Source organism: Perognathus longimembris, chromosome 7 (genome assembly GCF_023159225.1).
Source record: "Perognathus longimembris pacificus isolate PPM17 chromosome 7, ASM2315922v1, whole genome shotgun sequence".
NCBI classification, from domain to species: Eukaryota; Metazoa; Chordata; class Mammalia; order Rodentia; family Heteromyidae; genus Perognathus; species Perognathus longimembris.
In genome coordinates, this window is record NC_063167.1 from 6,612,741 (window position 1) to 6,637,024 (window position 24,284).

Below are 24,284 nucleotides of genomic sequence, written 5' to 3' on the forward strand. Positions count from 1 at the left end.
GGAAGTAAAGTAAAGCCTTCCGAGTAGATGAAAAGGAGAGAGAGAGAGAGAGAGGGAAAGGAAGAGAGAGGGAGCCTGAGTTCTGGGGGTGGTGGTGGTGGTGACATGGGCGGTGGGAAGGCCAGGAGAAAGAGAAACTTCCGGGGTGCGGAGAGGAGGTCTGAAGGGGAGAAGAGATGGCCAGAGGCCCGGCATCTGGACGGTGGCAGAGCCGGCAGGAGAGGGCGGCCAGTGAGCCGAGCTGCAGACTTCTCTCTTTTCCTCCCCCCTCCCTGTCTGCTTTTCCTCTAGGGACTGGAGTCCGGCTCCCAGATCCGTCCCCCAGCCGTGATGCCACACCAGGGGCCTCCAGACAGAGCAAGTGCTCTTGGAGTGACCTCCAGAACCTTCTCAGCCAGAACCGCAGCATGGCCCCCCAGGCTCCCCCCTCGCCTCCCCGTCTGCCCCCCCCAGCACCCCAGGTCCTCCGTGCCATGGCCTGCAGCACGGGGCAGGCAGGACCCCGTATTACAGATGGAGAAGACAGCCCTTGGAGAGGCTGGGGTGCCTCACGGGGGCTCAGCAACAGGAGTGAGAAGCCCAGCACTGCCCAGTCCATGCCCCGGGGGCTTGATCTTCTTCCACGGGACCCTGGAATCAGCGAGGGACCCTACACTCTTTCTACCTTTGCATCTTGGCAGCAAAGCAGGATCCCATTTCTCTTTTCTTTTTTCTTTCTTTTTTGCCAATACTGGGCCTTGAACTCAGGGCCTGAGCACTGTCCCTGGCTTCTTTTTGCTCAAGGCTAGCACTCTACCACTTGAGCCACAGCGCCACTTCTGGCTTTTTCTGTGTATGTGGTGCTGGGGAATCGAACCCAGGGCTTCATGCATGCAAGGCAAGCGCTCTACCACTAAGCCATATCCCCATCCCAGGACGCCATTTCTTGGCAAAAAGGAATTGTAGATCGGAAGTTAAAGGCAATAGAAACACACAGGGAGGCTGAGGGTAGGAGCGGGCAGAAGAGAAGCGCCGGGACTTCCAGGAAGAAGGGTCTGAGCAGAGCATGGGGCCCCGAGGAGAGGAGGCATGGGGCACCCCCACATACCGGGGCTTCACGAGGCCTGCCATGTCACGTCATGGGGCTCCTAGATAAGAGCCGGGGTCCCTTCCACAATCCCACTGAGGACCCAGGCACAGACACGTCCTACTGGAGAACTGCACACCCACACGTGGGGGGGGGGCGCTGGGAGAGGGGGGAATGAGGACAGACACCTTCCCAGGCCGGGGCCAGCCAACGTTTTCTGTGAAGAACCAGATAATCAATAGTTTCTGCTTTGTTGATCAGTTTCCGAGGTAGCCACGCTGCTCTGCCACTGACAATATGAAAACGAATGAACACGGTTGTTTCTTTTCTTTTCCTTTCCTTTCCTTTCCTTTTCTTTTGTGCCGACACGGGGGCTTGAACTCAGGGCCTCCTATTTTCACTTGGCTTTTTCCTCTCCAGGTTGGTGCTCTGCCCCTTGAGCCGTACCCCCTCTCTACTCCCGGCTTTTTGCGGGCTCATTGGAGATAAGAGTCTCACACCACTTTCCTGCCAGGATTGGTTTTGAACCATGGTTCCTGAGATCTCAGCCTCCTGAGTGGCTAGGAGGACAGACAGGTGTGAGCTGCCAGTGTGCGGGTGGTATGATGGCTTCTAGTAAAACTTTATTAAAAGGTGGCGGGGGGGGGGGGGCGGCGTGTGGCTAAAGGTAAGCTAGGAGCAATAGTTTTCCCAGGACTGCTCGGGAAAATCAAAGCCCCTGGAACTGACTTTGAGGACTAGGACGCCTGCCCTACGCTGTTGTCTCCGGATGGGGGTGGAACAAGATTGGGGTGCAGCGCATGGACAAAGCGAAGGCCGAGAGCAAGGCCGGGTGTGGGGAGCCAAGTTCCAGCTCTCAGGACCCTGGAAAGCCCTTCCAGACAGACGCGCGAGTTTGTCTCAGAGAGTGGGAAGGGCCTGGAAGGAGCAGCTCCAAGGGAGCGAGAAGGGGTCTGGGAAGAGAAAGGCCGGCCAGGGAGGACCCGGGAGTTGGTGCTGTAACCAGGGTGGTGCTGGCAGCAAAGGGAGGAATCCATGCGCCCCAGCAAGAGCGCAGGGCGCAGGCCGGGCCTGCCCTACACCGGGCCGCCTCTGATCACGTTTTCAGGGCCACTGCCCGCCGTCGCAGACAATGCTGGGGGAGCCTTTGAAGTCCGAAAGGGATGCCGCGGTGGGAGCCGGGGACTCTCCTCCCTTCCCCCCATCTTCCCTAGCGCGAGGAGGGCAACGGGACAAAACCCGGAGCCCGTTCAGCCGAGGCCTCTCGGAATACAAGAGACAAAGGGAAAACAAACAGGTTTGGAGCCAAGCGCACGGTGCCTTGTCTGTGCCCTGCCCCGCCGAGAGCCGGGATGATGGATGGCTGCCGCCAGCCAGCTCGCCCGCCAGGCAGGCCCCTCTATTTACATAACACTGGCGTTCCACCGGTCACCTCTGACACGGCACTGCCTGGGGCCGAGGCCCGGTGGCCCTGTGGTTCCTCGAGCCACCGGGAGGACTGTGACAGCCTCATGGGCCCAGCCTCTGGGAAGGCCTGGGCAAGACAGGACATGGCGGCCCCTTCCCCTCAGTGATGAAGGAAGACACGGCCTTAGAGGCACCGTCTCAACCAGAGAAGGCAGAGAGGGTTCCAGAGCCCACTGGCTTCTCCCTGCGGGGCACGAAGCGGAGCTTCTAGGAGAGCCAAAGGGAACCAGCCTGCAAAGAGCCGCGTGGTCCTCCAGGCAGCCTGAGCCCAGGCACCACCGCGCCCAACCACCCTGCACGGCCTGGGGCGCCTGCCTTGCCCCAAGTGCAATCCACACATCCCCAGCGCATGGCCAGCTGGAGAAAGCCCGAACCAGGCCTCCCGTGGCTCACGCCCGCCATCCTAGCTACTCGGGACGCTGAGATCTGAGCATTGCGGTTCGAAGCCAGGCTGGGCAGGAAAGTCCGTGAGACCCAACCCCCTCATCACCCAAAAAGCCGGAAAGGGAGCTGTGACTCAAATGGGAGAGTGCTAGCCTTGAGTCACAAAAGCTCAGGGACAGCACCTGGGCCTTGAGTTCAAGCCCCAGGAGTAGCGCAAGCGCGCACGCACACACACACACAGACAGAAACAACCCCACAAAGAACCATGCAAGATTGGTCATGTCCAGTTGCAATGGGTGGCATGGCTCCTGTTCCCCAACTTTGCGACTGAACCCAGCCCAAAGGGACATGTCTGTCAGGCCAATGGTTACTATGGGGGGGGGGGACGCATAAGATCAGTGACTTACCTTATAGCAGGTCCTGCAGGTGCTTTGAACCCAGCTGGGCTGTCACTTCATCCTGGGGAAAGAAAGGAGCCTGTTAGGATTTGCAGAGGAAGCCGATGGTCTCCCTCACCCCCAATCTCTGTGTGTGTCTCAGGACTCCCTGTCACCTATGGGCAGTAGGGCGAATCACCCAGGGACAACTAGAGGGGCCCAGTGGTTCGGGCGTGCTCAGTGAGTCCCGGTTGCGGCCCATTTCGGTGCCAGAGTTGGCAAATTCACAAAGTAGCAGGGACTGAATGGAGGGAAGGACAGCCCTCAGGAGACCCCTACCCAGGCACAGACCGTGCTTCACAAACTCCTCCGTGGAGGCAGAGACGCAGGTGGGGCTGCGGGAGGGGGTGATGGGAGGAGGCACCGGTTATGGGCCCCCAGGCTGCTGTGAAGCTACAGTGACTGAGCGGGGAGGCCCGCGGACAACGACAGAATATAGTGTCAACCACTCTTTTATTCTTGTCTCCTGGCTCCTGAAAGTAAAAATGATGGACTCCCTGCTGTTACCTATAGCAAGGACATATGGGAGAGGCAAGAGCAGAGTAGCACCAGGAGGCCCAGGTCCATAGCAACATGCTGTGGACAGGACCTTCCACTTGGGGTCATGCCAGCCCCCACGGGGGGGTCCACGTGGGGCAAGGGATCTCTCAACAACACGGAGGGCCTTTGTCCAACATACAACTTAGCCTGGCTTTCGGGCTGACCCCTCTACCGGAGCAGGAGTTTAGGGAGCCAAGTTCAAATGGAACAGACTTGGTTGAGGAAAGACACATGGAGCCTTCTGCCTGCCCAACTGGCCCTGGATGCCTTTGCCTGGGCCAGGCTCTGTACGCCAACCTCAGCACTGTCCTGCTCCGGGAAGGGTTGCTGCTTGTTCCGTTTGCCTCTCTCTCTCTCTCTCTCTCTCTCTCTCTCTCTCTCTCTCTCTCTCTCTCTCTCTCTCTCATTTGTGGCTTATCAATGATGCAAGAAGAATAACACCAATTTCCTTAGGCCATGTAATCCCCAAATCAGATTGGGGGGATTGGGAGAAATGAGGTGACCTTGTACAGGGCTTCCGGAATGCCACCCAGTCCCACCGCCCTGCTCTCCCGTTCCCAGGACGTACTTAGACACATCATGCTAATTGTACCTGACATGCCCTCTTAAGGAAGGCTCTGCTCTCTGCCAGCGTGTGCCGCCTGTGCCGGGCTGCTGGGCACAGGGCACCCACCGGGGCAGAGTTCACCTTGCCAGATGCAGGTTTCGAAAGGGCCGAGGCCCAAACACCCAGTGGTTTGGGGAAAGCTGCCCCGTGGGGCATCCGACAGCCTGGACAGGGGGCACTGGAGGTGGGCAACTGAGATAGGGGGCAGTAGAGGGGGGAAAAAGGGGAGTCTGTGCAGAGGTGGGAAAGGCAGGCAGAGGCCTGGCGAGTCAGAGACAGAGTTGGGGAGAGAGGCAACGGGGCGAAGTACAATGACCGTGGTCTAGGCCTTGGGGCCCAGCGTGGAGACCCCTAAGTGTCCTCTGGGAGGTGCTGGGCGGGCTCGGCTGGCAGGGCTCGTGTTCCGGCCGGAAGTCTCCTCTAAATCCTGTCCATCCTAAGTTCTCCTGCCTGAGATCTGTCAAGGCGGATGGGCCAGCCTCCCTTGAACCCCCAAAGCCCCCCAACTCCACAACTCCAATATCTCTCTTCTACCACCTTTTTCTCCCCTCCCATCCTCCCCGGCAACTGTGCATTTATTAATTCATGAGGCACTAATTAGTTCTTTGTTTAATTTTGTGTTAAACAGACTGACCGGAATGATAACGACTTGCAGTGCGGTGTTGCCGTCCCCAACCACCCCTGTTTTCTGACAACAAGGGAGCGCGGGAGACCGGAGCGCTGAACCCAAATCCCTCAGCAGTTGCACTTCATTAAGTCAAAATGTGACAAGAAGCTTAGAGAGCAACTTGCAGATCTGATCACACAGAACAATCGGGAGGAAACTTTCTAAGAGTTGGTTGGGGCTGGGGGAGGGCGGGGGAGGGGCGGGGACGCGCACATCCGGGTCTCCTGGACGTGCCAGCCCTGCAGGCCCATCCCGCACCTGTCTGGGGCAGGGGGCTGGGCCGATGGCGGCATGGACATTGTCTCTTGGGGGTATCTAGGACTCTGGGTGTATTCTGGGTTTCCAGTTCGCCGGTTCTCTTTTCCTCCTGGACATCATCTTTTCCTGTCTTTGCTCCTCCCTGTGCCTGACACTGCCAGTGAGTGAACAGCACACCCACAGATGAGCAGAGAAGGAGAAAGTCGACACCATCATGGAAGGATTCTGTCAGACTGCGGGGTGGTATACAGCAGCTAGAAAAACCCAGGATGGAGGTCTTACCCTAGAGAAGGCTGAGGCTAATCGAAATCCTTCTAGGCTAAGAGAAAAAGAATATGCTCAGAGGTCATGGAAGAAAATGTCCAAGAGATCTCAGCATACCCATTCTGCCATCTATCCATCCATCACTCCCCTCTCCCCTATCCATCTATCTATCTACCCATCCACCCACCCATCCATCCCCATTCACATCTATCCATTCCTTCCACCCTCCCTTCCACGCATCCATCATCATCCGTCTACTCTCACATCCATTCATCCACCTATCTATCCATCCATCTATCCACCCATTCATCCACCATCCATCCACGCATTTATCCATCCATTCATCCATCCATCCATCTATCCACCCATTCATCCACCATCCATCCACCCGTCATCTATTCATCCATCTATCATCCATCCATCCATCTACTCTCATATATCCATGCATACATATACACCCATCCATCCATTTATTCATCCATCCATGTACCATCTATCCATTCTCATATATACCCATCTATCCACCAATCCATATATACCCATCCACCCATTTATCCATCCATCCATCCATCCATCCACCATCTATTCATCTATCCACTCTCATATACACCTACCTATCCATCCATACATATACGCCCATCCATCCATTTATCTATCCATCCATTTATCCATCCATCCACGCAATGTTCTTAATCCTAACTACTCTGACCAGATAGCTGAGGCTGGAAAGTTGAGGGCTCTGTCCAGAGGCATACGGCAAATTAGAAGCAGGGCCAGGTCCGGTAGCTTTAGGCTCTCATGGGCTGACTCTTGGCAGGCAGCAGAGCTCACAGTAGCCTCATGGCCTCTTCTCTGTCCATGTGAAAGAATTGAATCTTTGGCCCCAGAGAAGTCAAGCTGCCAACCCCACAAGCCATAGCGTAAGTATGGACAGTGGTTTCAAAAGCAAATCCTGGGCTGGCCTGTAGCTCAGTGGCAAAGTGCTTGCTTAGCAAGGGAACTGTCCTGGGTTAGATCCCCAGAAAAGACCAAAAAAAAGTTAAGAAAACAAACAAACAAAAGCAAACCCTGCCCTAGATTAAAAGCAGAAGCCCTTCTCACCTTCTACCCAACCTAGTTTCTTTTTTTTTTTCGGGGGGTGGGGGGGAGCAGCTGGTCCTGGGACTTGAACTGAGGGCCTGAGTGCTGTCTTTGAGCTTTTTGTCCCCAAGGCTAGCATCCTACCAATAGAGCCACAGCTCCACTCTGGCGCTTTTTTTTGGTAGTTAATTGGGACTGGCTTGGAACTGCAATTCTCAAATCTCAGCCTCCTAAGCTAAGATTATAGGCCTAGGCCACTGGTGTGAAAACATGGCGCAAAGGAGACTGAGGTGAGTAAGAGCAAAAGCACATGGAACGTTGGCCAAGCGAGGCCTCCAGGGCTGCCTCCTTCCCCTGGAACTGCCGCGCCTGCCCAGGTGAGGCGTGGCCTCCCTGGAGCCCGCCCAGCCCCCTGGCCAGGAAGTGCGTCTGTAGGTCAGCCTTGCCCTCCCTCCCCCTGGCCAGAGTGAAGTGCAGTGGTCTCCCACCCAAGCCTGGCAGCAGCCTTGGTTGGTTTCTGTTAATTTGCTGTCAGGCTGCCTAAGCAAACCAATTAAAACTAATCATTAATTATAAAACAGAGTGAGAAGAGTAGGGAAGAGGAGAGGGTGAAAGACCAGGACCGGATGGAGGAAGAGGGAGGTAGGAGCAGGAGGGAAGACTCTGAAGGCCTGCAAGGGGCTGAGTGGAGGGAACCAGAGATTTTGGAGTCGGAGGAGGCTCGGAAGGAAGGCAAGGACAAAGCCCAGGAGTGAGGGGAAAGACCAGGAAGGCAGAGAGAGGACAGTGAAGGCTGTACAGGCTCCGGGGCCAGCGTTCCAGGACCTGAAGCTCTAGAGTCCATGCACAAACCCCTCTGGCTGGAGCGGGGCTGGACTCAGGAGCCCCTCTCCACAGCCCAAATGCTCCCTAAACACGAAGGCTCTGACTCTGCAGAACAGGCCGCCTCCTGCCTACGACCCTACCTTCTCCCAGCCCCCGTCCCATCTACAACCCTACCTTCTCCCAGCCCCCGTCCCGTCTACGATCCTACCTTCTCCCAGCCGTCTGTCCCGTCTACGATCCTACCTTCTCCCAGCTGTCTGTCCCGTCTACGATCCTACCTTCTCCCAGCCCCCTGTCCTGTCTACGACCCTACCTTCGCCCAGCCATCTGTCCCGTCTACGATCCTACCTTCTCCCAGCCCCCTGTCCCGTCTACGACCCTACCTTCGCCCAGCCATCTGTCCCGTCTACAATCCTACCTTCTCCCAGCCGTCTGTCCCATCTACGATCCTACCTTCTCCCAGCCCTCGTCCCGTTTTCGACCGTACCTTCTCCCAGCCGTCTGTCTTGTCTTCGACCCTACCTTCTCCTAGAACTCGTCCCGTTTTCGACCCTACCTTCTCCCAGCCGTCTGTCTTGTCTACGATCCTACCTTCTCCTAGAACTCGTCCCGTCTTCGACCCTACCTTCTCCCAGCCGTCTGTCCCGTCTACGACCCTACCTTCTCCCAGCCCCCGTCCCGTCTTCGACCCTACCTTCTCCCAGCCATCTGTCTTGTCTACGACCCTACCTTCTCCCAGCCCCCGTCCCGTCTTCGACCCTACCTTCTCCCAGCCCTCTCTTCCATCTACGACCCTACCTTCTCCCAGTCCCCTGTCCCGTCTACAATCCTACCTTCTCCCAGCTGTCTGTCTTGTCTACGATCCTACCTTCTCCCAGCCCCCTGTCCCGTCTATGACCCTACCTTCTCCCAGCCCCCGTCCCGTCTACGATCCTACCTTCTCCCAGCTGTCTGTCCCGTCTACGATCCTACCTTCTCCCAGCCGTCTGTCCCGTCTACGATCCTACCTTCTCCCAGCCCCCTGTCCCGTCTACGACCCTACCTTCTCCCAGCCCCCGTCCCATCTACGATCCTACCTTCTCCCAGCCCTCTCAGGCCACAGAGGCTCAGGGCAGCTGTCGGGTCGCCGGGCTCCCCACCCCCTAGCCCAGGCTGCCCTGGGCCGCCTCCCATCCTCTCACACCCTCTCCTTGGCCAGGCCTTTCACAGGGGTTGGGGCTATGTCAGCTGGGTAGTTTGAGGAGGGGTGGGGGGCAGCACAGACAACAAGGGGGCGGTGTCATGGAAACGGGCACTTTCACGGAGAAATATTCTGTTTGGCCTCCTTCCTCCATTGAAGAGCTGTCAGGAACCTGAGTGAGAGTCACACTATCCCGGGACCAGGCGTGACAAAACCTATTTTCTGCCTCAAATTTGATTGATTAAAAAACTTTTTAGGAAAACCATGTTAAAAGAGTAAAAGAGAGAGAGAGAGAGTGTGTGTGTGTGTGCGTGTGAATGAGAGACAGATAGGCAGACAGGCAGACAGACAGACAGACACAGAGGGGGGAAAAAGAAAGAAAATACAAAGTGCCACAGGGGAGGAGGGCTTGGGGAGAGAAAGGCCACAGGCAGGGGACGGTCCCCCTTCTGTCCCCCGCCTCCCTCCGTCAAACGGCAGGGGACTGGTGTCAGTGGGACACCGCAGCATAACCAGGCAAAACAGAAAGGTCAAAGGAAGCTTGAAATCTTTACACAGTGGTTAGGAGGACAATGAGGGCCGCAAGCTCGCCGCAGACCCGCAGGTGCCAGCTCCGGACAGAGGCGGGCAGCCGGTCCCCACACTGGGAAGACAGCCTCAGGCCCGAGGCAGGGAGGGGCAGGTGGTGGGGCTGTCCAGGGCCAGGAGTAGGAGCAGGCCTCCAGACTGAATGGAGGCAGAATTTTCAAATTCCTGTCTGGGGTCCAGAGGGAGGGCCCTGGAGTTCAGGTCTGCGGAGGGTTCCCATGTCTGGCTAGGGACTTGAGGGTGATTGAGGCCCTGCCTCCTCCTCTCCAGGCCCTAGGCAAAGAGCGGGGCTCCCTGCCTTCCCTGGGATTCATCTGGAGAAAGACAGGCCACCATTTCCCAGTGGCTCTGCCACACAGCCGCTTCAGATCTTCCTGGGCGAACCTGTTCTGTCCTCAAGAAGACAGGTTGGAGTTAGTGGGCCGGTGGGCTCCCTTTTCTCGAAGGGTCTTGAAGGTCATGCTGGGAAGGGCTGAGAAATGTCCAATACAGGCTCCGTCCACTCAAGGTCAGGAGTGGGGCGGATCACTGTGCCGCTCCCGTAAGTGAGTCTCATTCCACAGCCCTCCACGCAAGCGCTGAGCAGATACTACGTGTGTGACCCTGCGTCGGGCAGGAGGGAAATTAAACAACACAGCTACAAGTGCAGCGTTGGTCAGAGTCCAGTGTGAATCTCACGTGTCATACATCACCAGCTACGTAAGGACCTGCAGAAGCAATGCTCAGCCCGTTGTTCGGCGTGGTAGGTACCCGCTATTCACTTCTACACTCCTGTCTCTATAAAGCTCAGGGAAGGCCCGGATCTGATGGTTCATGCTTATGGTCTTAGCTACTCAGGAAGGTAAGATCTGAGCTAGATCACAGTTAGAAGCCAGCCAGGGCAAGAAAGTTCATGAGACTCTCAGCTCCAATTATCCACCAAAAAGCCAGATGTGGAGCTGTGGTTCAAGCAGTGGAGCGTGAGCTTTGAGCAAAAACACCTCAAGAGAAAGTGCAAGTTGAGTTCAGCCCTCATATTAATGTGTACACACACACACACACACACACACACACACACACACACACACACACACACACACAGAGCTGGGAGAATTCCAGCAGCAGCTCCACTCCCAGGCCATAAGCCCCCAAAGATGAAACACAGGGATTCAACCCAAATTTCCTACACACAAATTGTTCATTATTGACAATAGTCAAAAGGTAGACCCAACTCCAGGTCTGTGAATGAGGAATGGGTAATCATGCTATCGAGCCATACCATGGAATACTATTCAGCTGTAAAAAAGGCAGGAAGTCCTGGCATGTGCTACCACAGGGAAAATGTACCACACATTGCATGACTTTGCTAATACAAACTATCCAGAACAGTCCAGTCCACACAAGCAGTGGTGGTCAGAGAAGGGGGGAAGGGGCAATGGTTGCTAATATTAGGGTGCAGAGTTTCTGGGAGGAAAAAGAGTTCTGAAATTAGACATTGGTGACGGTTGTCTAGTCCATGAATACACTTAATGCTACTGAATTGTACACTTCAAAATGGCCACAATGGAGCTGAGAGCTGGTGGCTTCACACTTGTAAGCTTAGCTACTCAGAAGGCTGAGATCTGAGGATTGTGGTTCAAAGCCCGACCGGGAAAGAATGTCTGTGAGACTTTTTATTGCTAATGAATCACAGAACAAAACAAAACAGGAAGCAGAGATGCGGCTTACGTGGTAGAGCCCTAGCCTTAAGCAAAAAAAAAAAAAAAAAAAAAAAAAATCTCAGTGCCCAGGCCTTGAGTTCAAGTCCTAGGACAGGCACATACAACACACAGGTGAGGGTCACTGGTAAATTTTATAGTGTGCACATAGTGTCATAGTCAGCTAACATGACATGGCCTGGAGAAAGACAGGCGTCTCAGCTCAGCAGCCGTGTTAGATGAGTCTAGCCAGCCGTATAAAAACTTGGGGGTTCCAAATGGGTCCCCCTCTCCCTCCAGCCGTACTGAAGGACGTGAATGGCCATCTGAGCTATCGCTGGGCAAGAAGAGCTCAGTGAACGCGCACTGTGGGAAGGCCATGCGGTTTCCTTGATGGGCCTCCCCTTAGGACCGCTCCCCCCCCCCCCATTTCAAGTCCCTGTGACTCTGTGTCCCACACACCATTGCGGCCCTGCACACAGAGACGACGTTTCTTCTCCAGTGCGGATCCCAAGCCCTCCATTCCTCACTACGCATCCCTCTGCCCGGCTCCCCAGATAACTTCCGCTGCTACCCAGCCTCTCCCAGCAACAAGCTTTCCACCCTCAGCTCTGCCTTGGTGACTTCCCCGCCCCCCAGGACTCCAGGGCTTTCCAAGGTGGAGCAGTCTAACCAGAAGGGAAAGCCTCAGGTAACGGAGAGCCAGGGGCTCCAGGGGTCCCCTAAGCTCTCATCTCCCCCTTCCCTGCCCCCCTCCTGCCTACTCCTGAATGCCTGTGCACACAGCAACCCCTGCCTTGGCCCGGGAACTGTCAGGAGATCAACAAACAAAAGCTGCTTCTTGACAGGGAGTCATTTATATTTTAGCTTCGTTCCATTATCCTAACGAATCCTTCATCAGCAGATGCAATATTAACAGCAGAAAATCAGCTCATTACATCCGGGGGGATTTCATCAAGTCTGCAATCATGTGTGCAGCTCCCCAAGCCTTCAAGAGGCCAGTGGGGCTGTTATTTATTTATTTTGTTACTTATTTATTTAAATTTTTTTTTGGGTTCTTTCCACATAATTGCGCTGCATCTCAGATCTTTAATAAATAATTTGTAGGTCCTGAACTGCAGACGGCTTTGCTCTCTGCCATGAGAACCTGCATTAGCCAAAATATTTACCAATATTTAGAAGTCATTAGACTCAGGGGGGAAACGGGGAGGGGGTACTCAGTGCTTCCGGAAACAGCCCGGTTTGGGGTGACGGGGCCTGGCCTTCGGGCTTGTCCTGTAGCCCCGTCTCTGGGTCTCGGGGCGGTGATCCTCCCTGGAGGCCGCAGGCATCGGGTGGCCTGGGCTTGCTTAGTCTGGGTGGGAGTTTCATGGGCGCTCTGGGAGGCTGAGCCAGGCCCACCTGGGGGGCACTTCCGGTCTTCTCCAGGCTGATGCACTGGCACAGCAGCAGGGGCCTTTCCCATGTGCCAGCAGGGGCGTCCTCTTGCTGGGGACTTAGTGCTTGCCACCCTGCGTGGGGGGGGGGGGGTGAAATCCGGCCAGAGAACCCACGCTGCCTTCTGGCAGGCCCCGTGGCTCCGCTGCTAAGAAGCACGAGTCTGACCGTTCCTCTCCAGCCTCCCAGTGGCTCTGCGTTCTTTGCACGCGCCCGAGCTTTCCAGTCTGCAGCCCAGCCTTCCAAAGGCCCCGGCTGTAACCCCCCCAGGGCTGGCGTGGCCACCAGCGCTGACGGGCACCCCCGCCGCCACCACGGGCTGGCCATACTTTCACAGGTTTTTCCCAGCGGGGGCTGGATTTCTGCCCAGCCAGGAATGTGCTCCCAGGATGTCAATTCTAATCTCCCCAGCGCTCTGACAGAATTAAGCTCCAGTTTGTCGGACAACATCCCAAAGTTTCAGAAATCCAGGGCAGACTCTCTAATCAGGCTGCAGGACAAAGGTCTGGCCTGACCCTGTCACTTCCATTTATTCTTCCTGTCTGTCTCCGGGCCTCGGCCTTTCTGCAGCTTCCTCCAGCCTCTGCCCTGCCCTGGCCAGCGTGCTCCCCCCACCCCTCCCAGCTCCCCCGCCCCGTCCTCCCCCCCCCCCCCCCAGCCACCACCCCGCCCAGCACTTCCCTTCCCCAAGCAGCCAAATGAATCCTATTGCTCCAGGAGTCCCTGTGAGATGACCTGCCTGGCCCTCGGCCTGCTGGCCCAGCCCCGCCGCTGGGCTCCTGGCTCAAAGCTGCTTACATGAGGGAGCTCGAGCTCACTCAGCTTCCCGGCTCCAGAGACAGGGTGCTCATTCCTGAGTACCTCTCAAAATCAGCTTGCTTGGGCCTTTAGCCAGCGCCGGCCTTGCCAGCCTCTGTCCCGTTGGAGGGGTCTCAACCAACTCTGCCAGTTACCTAAGCGGGGACAACTGCCTACAACCAGAGGCACCTCGAGCCTAGGGTAGGCCAGGCCTGTGGCGGGGACTCCAGCTCTTGGCTCTCAAGGACAGTAGGCTCATGGCCGTAATCCTAGCTACTCAGGAGGCTGAGATCTGAGAAGCAAGGTTTGAAACCAGCCTGGGCCAATGAATCCAAGAGACTCTGCTCTCCAACTAACCAGCAAAATAACTGGAAAGGGAGCTGTGGTTTAAGTGCCAGATTTCATTAAAAAAAAAAAAAAAGCCAAATGAGAGCATGAGGCCTTGAATTCAAAAATGAACAAATAGGTAAATGCCATTATTTGTCAACTTAACTTAAAAAATAAATCAAACAAAGGACCATGGAGGGGCTGGGAATATGGCCTAGTGGTAAAGTGCCTGCCTCGTATACATGAAGCCCTGGGTTCGATTCCTCAGCACCACGTATATAGAAAATGGCCAGAGGTGGCGCTGTGGCTCAAGTGGCAGAGTGCTAGCCTTGAGCAAAAAGAAGCCAGGGACAGTGCTCAGGCCCTGAGTTCAAGGCCCAGGGCTGGCAACAAAAACAAAACAAGTAAACAAAGGACCATCGAGTCCTTAGGAAACCGGGGTACAGGGGGCCAGAGTACCCCAGACAGGAGGCGCAGAGAAGCCTCCCTCCTCTACCGCTCCCCTTGCCCCACTGACTTCCGAGTCCTGGGCTCTCCTGGGCGTCCCGAGCGCTAAGATCTGCGTCTCCTTCCAGTTGGGGCCGTACCCCCAGCTGGTTAGAGGAGGCAAAGCCTTCGGCGGGTATACAGAAAGGTGTGGTTGGGGCGATGGCTTTGCTCTCATCAAACGCTTCCTGGGGGCAGAGGGCCAAGGAAGGAGGCTGGACAGTCAAGAGGAAGTCCAGGACTGGGCTTCCTGAGCGGCCCCGAGGCTGGATTCTCACCGCCCCCCCCCCCCCCGGGCAGGTGACCCCCGGGCAGGGGCAGGAAAACAAAGGCCAAGGTGCGAGGAGGAAGAAACACATGGAGATGCCATCTTGCTGTTTTTTTTTCTGACCTTCCAGAAGGCATGGGAAATCTCAAGTAGCCAGGGTAGGGGTGGGGGGCGGCGGCGGGGGTGCTCCTCAAGAGCTGCCCAGCTGGCAGGCAGCATAGAAAGTCCTGGAATGCCACAGGTAGGCAGGGCCATTCTAGGGCGTCTCTCACTGTGCCACGTGACCAGGGCTGAGACTTGGAGTCCAGTCTGATACGGGCTTTTCCAAGCCCTTCTCTGGTTATGATGGGGGGGGGGGAGTGGCGAACCCCCCTTTCTAGCCCCTTAGGGAGGGTTTTGCCTTTAGAGTCCTGGCCTGGCTGAGCGGGGGGAAAGGTCAGGGCCCGGGGATGGCAGTAAGAAGGGCGTTAGCTCCTCAGCAAATCCTTTCTCTGAAAGAATTTACACCACCATCATATCCTTACCCAATAACAGAAGACAAAAAGTCTGCGAAGAACGGATGACTGCACACATGCCCGCGCTTTCGAGAGAGCCCCTGGCTTCCTACCACGGGGCTTGCCCTCCCTCCGCCCCCTCCCCAAACTTCCAACTCGGCCTTCCCACCCCACCCCATCTTTCCTCCCTCGCAATGAAGGGGTGCTAGTGAGTTAGTTACTAGGGATTTGTTTCTTTTCTCTCCTTTTTTTTTTTTTTAATGCTGTTTATCAGCGGATTGCGTGGAGCTGAGTGGCGTGAGCCTCACCCTGCTAAATAAAGCTTTGGTATTTCTGATAAAGCCATCAAATTCCTTATCGCACTGACACAAAGTGCATTTAAAGAGACAGACACCCTGTCCCTCCCTCCCCCCCCCCAGCCCCTCCCCTGCCACTCAGTTCAGATTTCCCAGCTGTTCAGACACCAAATACGGCTACTGAGGATGTGGGTGGGTGGGGGGGCCGGGGAGAGGGGTTCAACCCCTTTCTAGCTCCTACCCTCTGAGCTCAGAGCTGCCAGGACGGCTGAAGCGGAGGCTGACTCAGGGCGTGGCACGCCGCTTCCGGACCCAACTTCTTGGACCAGAAGGGAGCTATCGGGAGAAGCATCCCCGGAATCAGGGGATGTCCTCTCAAGGGGGACAATCACCACTCCTAGGAAGCTGTGGGCCCGCCAGGCCAGCCCAGACGCCGCGAGCAGGCCTGGCATGGGCTCCGCCACAGCGGCTCGTAGCAGGTGCAAGGATGGGTGGGGAAGAGACCCGGGAGCTCACTGGACCAAGGAGGACTGCACGATGCTGACGGACCACACTCCGGGTGCTCAGCGAAGCTCCGACGCCTCACACAGCTCCCGAGGTGGGCAGGACCATTTGACAGATGAGGAAATGGCCCCGGCCCCAGCCCACAGAGCCAGGGGCAGGCCCAGCAGGGACGCCACGCTCCGCCCAGGACGGATGCCCCACCCCTAATCCAGGGGCAGGCCTGACCTCCAGGCCAGGTTCCTGCCTACCTCCCCCTCTAGGATCCCACCAAGTCAGGACTTCCCGTGTGTCCCAGTGCCCCCTCCCACCTCCCCAGCCTCGGCTCGGCAGCCCCTGCGCCCACACACAGCCTGTTGGTTGAAGAATCAAATTTATTATTTTTAATTATTTTGATTTATCAAAGCAACAGCTACAATCATATTAGGCCAACTTGGCTTCCTGGCATTTAACAGATACAGCTGTTGCAAGACTCCCCCAGACTCCATAAAACAGCTCGCCTGTCCAGCTGCTGCCCCAGAGGGCTCATCAGGCCCCCTCTTCAAGATCCCCCAAATTGAGGGATACCAGACACCTCCCCCCAACCCCCCTTCCCACTTCTGTTCCTCCCTTGCCAAAAGCACATGCAGCTAGACGTCACTGAGGACCCACGGATTGGAAAGCAACCAGCCAGGGCCAAGCTGCCGGGCGCTTGGGACCGGGTCACGTCCACAACCTCGCCGGCCCCTGGCTCCTCCAGAGTCCCGACCCACTGGCTGGGGGGAGTGGCTGCCTCGAGCACGCCACCGTCGGCTGGCATCTGCAAACGCCTGCTCTACCCGGGACCAGTGACCCGGCCGGAACACAAATGAGCCAGGTTATCCCACAGACCCCTGGCTTCAAGACGAATGGCTGCACTTTGTGTATAACGAAGGAAGGAAGCCGAGAAGAGCATGATTTGCCCAAGCATATCATAAAAGCAGCGAGACTAGAATTCACACAGACTCGCTTTGTATGACAAACCCTTGCTCTTTTGATCATCCTGTCTTCCTTTAAAAAAATGACTTAAATCAGGGCCTTGTACTCTGACTTGGGTTTTTTTTTTTTCCACTCTAGCCACTGGAGCCACACTCTGGCTTTTTGCTGGCTAACTGGAGGTGTGAGTCTCACAGACCTTCCGGGCAGGGCTGGCTTCAAGCTGGGATCCTCAGCCCCGCGGCCTCCCCAGCAGCTGGAAGGACAGCTGGGAGCCTCTGGCGCCCGGCATCACTTCCTTCCTTCCTCCCAACCTGGCAGACACATGTCTGGCCCACACACAATGGCTAGGAAACAGGGGACTGCAGAGACAGGACCCTACAACGCAAGGACTTCGAATCTAGGGTACCAGGGAGGGACCCCCAAACCACGGGTCTCCACGGAACACCCAGGTCCACCAGAGCATAAAGGAGAAGATGAGCCACCTGGGAGGCATAGGCATTGGACCCCACCCTCAGGTACTGCCTAGTCCTAGAACCTGTGTCCAGAGGCCTGGCTGGCACAACGAGAGAAGAATGAGCCCGGTGGGCGTGTAGAAGACCCCACTTCAAAACTCTAAGCCGAACCGGAAGCCGTCCAAGCTCACTGTCAGTGTGGGGGGTGAGGTCACTCCCAGTCTGTCAGTGATGGGGTGGGGGGGAGAGGTCACTGCCAGGGCTGGGGGGAGGGAAGAGGTCACTGCCAGTGCCCAGGGGGAAGGTCAGGAGTGCAGAGACAGTCTTTGACACAAGGCCCCTCAGTGCGTCGACTCTTCGTACTCAGATGCTAGTAAGTACAGCAGGAGCCGAGCAGGAAGCTGACTGGGTACAGGCCCTGCCATGACACCTGGAGCCTCCCCAGCCAAGCCCCGAAGCGCTTGCTTCTAAGCTGCAAGCCCTGAGCGGTGGCGGGCACCCATGGACACGTTATCGGAAATCTCGGAGGTCAAGTTCCCTTATCTAGAAAGTGTGCAGGAAGATAGTGTCTGTCTCAGAGGACTGGGGTGGTGAAGACGCGGGAGACGACGTGTGTGAAGCTCTGAGCAAAGTACACGTTTTCTACGTGCAAAATGCAATGGGCACGGCCGCCGTCAGCATCTTCACCTGGGGAGCAGGGCTTCGGGGCCGGTGGGGGCCGCTGGGATTGGAGAGCAAGTTGGAGGTTGCATGGGAGGGGAAGGTTCTGGAGCGCAGTGGGCGGGGGAGGCAGGGGTGACTTGGGCCGCCACATTTGCCTATCAAAAACTGTACATTCGTCCGGCTTTGCGCCGGATTCATGCCCTAATATGGGCCCTGCAGCTTTCTGGGTTATTTCGAGTACATGTGATAATGACTCCAGGCTTTGCTTCTGCTGCCCCCAGAAAAGTTTCCATGTGGGGAAAGGAGAGGGAGGACAAAGTTGGCAAAGAATGAGAAGGACACAGGAAATCCAAGGTCAGAGAGGATTGAGAAAGTGGGCACGGACCGGTGAGCGACAGGGCAAGAAGGCACAGGGGCTAACCACGAGGGGACTGAGGTAGAGAGAGACACAGAGTGGTGCGCAGGACACGGGTGGGCCTCTGACCCTACCTGCTGACCACTGCCCAAAGCCCCAGGAAATACTCCAAGGTAGGATAGCTTCTAACTCTCAAGGGACAGTTGAAGAACAAGGGTGTCCTTGCCCATAACTCTGCTGAGGGTCCCTTTGGCATAGTGGCCAAGCTGGGCCCAGGGTCCTTCCGGTTCTTTGATGATTTACATACTAATTACCGTTCTGCTCAACCTTGGCCCATGGACTCCAGACGGCAGAGGGTTAACCGGACCGGGGGACTGCTGGGCTCTGCCTTCATTCTACCTCCATTCTACAGTTCCTATCACCTACCTCCCCCACCCCCTGATCTTAGGAGGGGAAAAAAAAAACCCATCAAAATAACTATTTTATGTCTCCAAATATGCAGATCATTTTCTTTAATGAAAGATGCTTGACGTCTCCGATCCAATTAATATGCAAATGCAGGAGAGGATTTATTTGTGACATTCTGTCTGGGTGAGAGAAAACAAAAAAGGCCTGTTAACCAAAACACTAATTGCTGTGACTGATTGTCACATATCATCATTTTCATAGGATCTCCTCCATTCTGGGCTCGCAGGGAGCTTGAAACCAGAACTCACTCCACAACAGGCATCAAGGAGAAACAGGGCAACTGGCTACCTGCCAGCTTGTCCCGCTCACTGTCAGGCCCGGAGTTGGGCTCAATGAGGCAGAAGGTCCGCCTGGCTCTCGGCCCGCGGCTTCCAGCGCTGACCTTCCATGGTCGGCGGCCACTCCACCTCCCTTCCCAGGCTGCAGGCACCTCACCGCGGGAGCCGAGTCCTGCAAACTAAACCAGGGGAGGCTCCAGTGTCTACACATCCGGCTGGCTGGAGGAGGCCGGCCACGGCCTCCGCCCAGCTCACCTCCAGGCCTTGGTGAAGCCAACTCCTTTTATGCCACTGGATCCTCCAGCTAGAAACAGACAGGTCCCTGCGACGGGGAAGAACAAGGGTCCCCGGAGGCCCCACTGGGAATTCTCAGCCGCCTCTCTCCTTGCCCTCTCTATCTTGTCTCTCAAGGTCGTCTCAGCACCTGTTGAAAACCCACCTATGTGAATGGAGACGTGACCCTGCATGGCGTCCTCCCCTCTGGAAGACCAAGAAGAGGCTCTGTGGAAATTCCCGAAGACTTCCGGGCACCAGCAGAGGCCGCGCAGACACCTGTGCCAAGGCCTCCCCCCCCCCATGGTTGACCTGAGGGCGTTCCAGAAGGACCCCCAGGCTTCCTTTCCCCCTTTGCTTTAGAGGTGGCAGGCAGGGGAGTGAGAGCAGACAGGCACCCCCATTCCCACAGGCCAAGGGGAACGGGAAAGGGAAAGGCGTGTCTCGTGCGAGATACTTAGCAAAGGACAAGAGCATGCTGGGGGCCACGGAGTTCCAAACCCAATACCAAGGAGGGGCAGAAGATCCTCCAGCGTGGCCCTCCTTCCCACACAGGGGTCAGGGCGAGGGGAGAGCACAGGGCACCTTGGTCTTGGGAAGCCCATTTCTCCCTATCCAGCTCAACAACCCTGGGAACTCACAGAAGTTGAGTTCTCCAGCTTCCACCTTTCTAAGCCCTCCACCTTTCCAAGGCCACTGAGAACCCGTGGCTGGGTTGGCAGGGTAGGCCGTGTGGCGTGGCCAGGAGGGTCTCGGGATCTTGCCTGAGCTGTTGGACCCCCGCCGTGGGTTCAGCAAGGGGTTCCACGCCTCGCCAGGTAGGAATCTGACGCGCCAAGCGTGCGGTGAGCCCCACGGAGACGGAGACCCCGGCTCCCCAGCGCCACCCCAACCCCCAGCCTCGGCTCAGCCACGGCGGTGACCGAAGATGGACGCATCCTACTTAATTCCCATCCCGGCCGTCGCCAGCTCCTGCCCCAGCCCAGCTGCCCCCCTCGGGCAACTCCGCCATGGCCTCCAGGAAGAGCTGGCGCCAGGGCAGCATGGGGCAGACACTCTCCCCCCACCAAAGGCCTGCCCCCGCACCCCCAGAACAGGCTCAACGAGATGCCATGCGGGGGTGCTTGGAAGCCTTCCGGGAAGAGCACATCCCTGGCACCGGGCCTGCCGGGAAGGAGGTGAGCTGGGTCTGCCGCTCCGTCTGCCGCTCACCTGACTCGCGCCCACGGCGCTGAGCACCAATGGGGTGTGCGTGGGTGCAGACGGGAGGCGGGCATCATGGCGCCAGGGGCCAAGCGAGGAAGGGCTGGCGGCCGGGCGTGGCATCGGGTGGCTGGTCAGCTGAACAGTGCCCTGGCTGTAAGCTGGCACGGGAAGGCCCCACCCGTGGGGACGGGCGGTGAGAAGAAGGATGAGAAGAAGAGGCTCAGGAGCCTGCCCATCACGGCAGCCCAGTGAGGGGAGACGGATTCCGCTTCTCCTTGCTACTGCCCACCCTGTGGAGGGGGACTCACCCCAGAGCCCGTGGGGCATTGGGGTGCAGGGTGTAATGCTGCACCTCGGCGCTGGGCCATGATTTAGAACCCCTTTAAAACGAACCCATCTGGACATGAAAAACACCCATAAAACGAAGAGGGAGCGCGTGTGGTTCAGAGCCGTCTATTAAAGCCAGGCGCCTGTGCCCTCCCCCCCCCCCGTTCTGCCTCCCCCTTGTCCCCCCTCCCCAAGGCCCAGCTAGGGCACAGCAAAGTCAGGTCTCGCTGACCAAGTTGTCGGTACTCTGTGGGGAGGCTGTATACGTTGCAGGTGGCTCTGTCGTGGTTTAGAGGAAGCTTCGTGTACCCAATTAGTCCTGGAAGACCCCTCTTCCCTTCCCCCCAGCCCCACCCATCGATCATGAAGCTTGGATTTGGGGCCTGGGCACTGTCCCTGAACTCTTTTACTCAAGCCTAGCGCTCTACCACTTTGAACCACAGATACCACTTCTGGTTTTCTGGTGGTTCATTGGAGATAAGAGTGCCATGGTCTTTCCTGCCTGGGCTGGCTTTGAACCATGATCTTCAGATCTCAGCCTCTTGAATAGCTAGGATGACAGGCGTGAGCCACTGGCGCCCTGTGAGGAAGACTCCTCTTTCTATCAGTCTCCCCTGTCCACCTTCTCCAATGGTAATATCCACCGCTCAACCTCCCCAGAACCGAATGGGTAGGACACGTGTCCACATGCTGCACATCTCTTATCCCTGCTCTGCAGCCTGGCTAGGAGCACAATCTGTTTTGTTTTTTTTTTCTTTGCCAGTTCTGGGACTTCCTACCTGGGCTGGCTTCGTACCACGATCCTCAGATCTCAGCCTCCTGAGTAGCCAGGATGACAAGCATGAGCCACTGGTGTCTGGTTCACAGTCTGCTTTTTCTGGTCCATGTCTGGTGACTGCTCTGATTGGGTACAATCCGGGCTTCATGTACCTGCCATCCCCAGAACTCTCTTCCCCCTGCCCCTCAAGGTTCTCAAGTATAAACAGTATCAGCAGGGGTCAACCTCAAACTCACAGCCAAACACTAGCATAGGCCCCTACCACCCTGACCCCTTGGGGTTCTTGGAGGAAACATCTTGTGATGTCAAAGATATCACAAAGCTCCCATCTCTTGGCTCCAAAGAGTGGAAGTCTCAAGTCCATCCTCCCTCCCCCCCACCCCCTCAAGCTTTGAAAACCAGCATAGAGTCCATGGGTTCAGGTCAAAGGCCACGTGGTCCAAGCGAGAGTATAAATAACCAGCAAATCGCTTCCCAGAGCCGCGGCCCCTCCCCAGCACCAAGAACCTTTCTGAGGAAATCAAAGTGAACACAACTGTTACCAAGTCACTACTAAAATATTTACCAGCCTGGCGAAGTGCCGAAGGTGCTTGGCACCGAGTGTTTGCTTATTTACAAGGCTGTTTTAAAGGGTAGAAAGCAAAATAAGGTAACCCGAGCTATTAAACCAAGGGGCCAGGTGGTGCCTACTGGCTGCCAGCTGTGTGAAGCACCATGGCAGCTAGAACAGCGCGTGGAGACCCCACCAAAACGGGCCAGGAAAGCACAGAGATAGGTTGAGGAGCCCAGGAACAACCAACCCACCAGCAGAGGGGAGAGATCAGGGAATGGGCACAGCGAACGTGCCCGAAGGTAGAGATGGGTTTCTCCTCCCTCCTCCAAACCATCTGGGCCCCAGCAAGAGCCCCAGAGTCATCCCTGGACTCCTACGTGCTCACCCCGAAGGACAACCAGGGTATATGGAGAAGAAAGAGCCAGGGATGGGGGCCGGGGACAGGCAAGGAGGCCCAGAGGAAAGCAGGCGTTGGGGGGTGGGCTGGGATTCTGGCAGGGGGACAGAAGAGGGGGACAGAAGGGGACCTGAAGAGAGAAGAGATTCAAGTTTTCTCTTCCTTCATTTTCTTTGAAGTTTCCCTTGTGGTTTGAATTTAATTTTGATTTTCTCAACTTTAGCAGATTGAAGTTGAAATAACCTACAAATTACTTAATGTGTTGTAAATCTGGGGGAATTCAGGGGTAATGGGGACCACATGTTGGCTGGGCCGGAGCCCACAGAGGACTACAGGGGAGCCCGCCCGCCCGGACAGACCTGCAGGTGGCTGTGCGCGGGGCGGGGGGGGGGGGGGGGGGGAGGGGGCGGGTGAGGATGCTAGATGCCAGTGCTCCCTCCTCACCCCCCAGGGAGGGGGTGGGGTTCTGGGGGGGGGGGCGGGGAGGATTCCCCAGCTGGCCAAGAAACCTTGGCCTGACATGGTAAGAAAGTGCTAAGACCACAGACTGGGGCCGCTTGGTGACCACGGACTCTGGGCAGCCAAGTAGGCCACAGGCCAGGCCTCCACCAGGCCCCTTGGCTTTGCCAGTGCCAAGGCCTCCTGGGCCAGGCCCGCCCGCCACCCGCCGCCTGCCGCTGCTATGTGCTATGTGCGTGTGGCTGTCAGCGGAGCGCCCGCCTCCCTCTCCCTCTCCCCCTCCCGCCCTCCCTCCCTCCCTCTTCGGCAGACTCCTCTCAAGTACTGAGCCATATGGCTCCAGTTAAGCTCCATATTTTTCCTTGTCGATTGAAGAGACACACTTTCCTCTTTGCCAGACAGTTTGCAGATTGCTCTGTTGGCTCAATTTCTTATTGGATTTCTCAAAAAACCTGACATTTTAAATTAATTTACAGCCACAACAAAAAGAGTTCAGAATTTTAATGGTGTTGTAAGTAATTTTTAGGTAATCCACTCCAGATTTTGATATTAACCTTTGAAACTGGAGTTCATTCAGCTACTATGTTACAATACACAGTCAGACTCCAGGCCTGGGGCTGGGGGGGGGGGAGGGGAGGAGTTAGTAGGTCTGGAAAGCACTTTTTTTTTTTTTTTTTTTTTGGCTAGGAAACCCAAGGGAAATCCTGGACAGGTGAGTGGAGGGGGGGTGGGGAGGGCGAGGGAGGGGGGCTTGTGGCTGCTGAGTATCTTAGAGAGTACTTGATGTATAACTGCTAAGTGTCCAAAGGCCAGGCCGCCAGGCTCAGCACCCTCAGGGGCCCTTAGTTCCAAAACTGGGGTGAGGCTCCATCTCCACGGCATCACAAAATAATAGCAACGATAGTAATAATAGCCTTGACATTCCCTGTGGTCAGGCCCTAATAAGTGCCTGGTACACATTAGCTGACACCTCGCTCCGTCTCTGGGGATGGGAGTTCTCCACCAATAATCAGCTCTGTAATTTAGGGAAGGCTGACCATGGACCCAGGGTGTGTGTGTGTGTGTGTGTGTGTGTGTGTGTGTGTGTGTGTGTGTGTGTGTGTGCCCCAGCACTGGGGCTTGGACTCAGGTCCTGGGTGCCGTCTCTTAGCTTTTACCCTCAAGATGGGAGCGTTACCATTTTCTGGTGGCGAATGGAAGATGAAAGTCTCACGCGCTTTTCTGGAGGGGCTGGCTTTGAACCGTGCTCCTCAGATCTCAGCCTCCCGAGTAGCAGGATGACAGGCGTGCAAGTCATCTGCGGGTGCCAGGCTTACAAAGCTCCTCTTGGGTTGTACTTTATTTAAATAGCACATTTCACAGCCCGGGTTTACTGAGGGGAAAGTGAGACTGGAAGAGGCAAAGTCAGGCCTCCCGGTGTGGGAGTGGGGGTGGGGGGCCCTCATTGACAGCCAGGGCTCTGGACACCATCT

General features: G+C 56.5%; 1 protein-coding gene across 1 annotated transcript in view; it reads right to left on the reverse strand.

Annotated features, from left to right (window-relative positions):
* Positions 1–24,284, reverse strand: part of Casz1 (castor zinc finger 1) — a 117,043-nt gene that overhangs the window by 59,300 nt on the left and 33,459 nt on the right. The window contains exon 2 of the mRNA XM_048350220.1: positions 3,325–3,376. The gene's annotated coding sequence lies outside the window, so the exon portion shown is untranslated. The remainder of the gene's footprint in view (positions 1–3,324; positions 3,377–24,284) is intronic.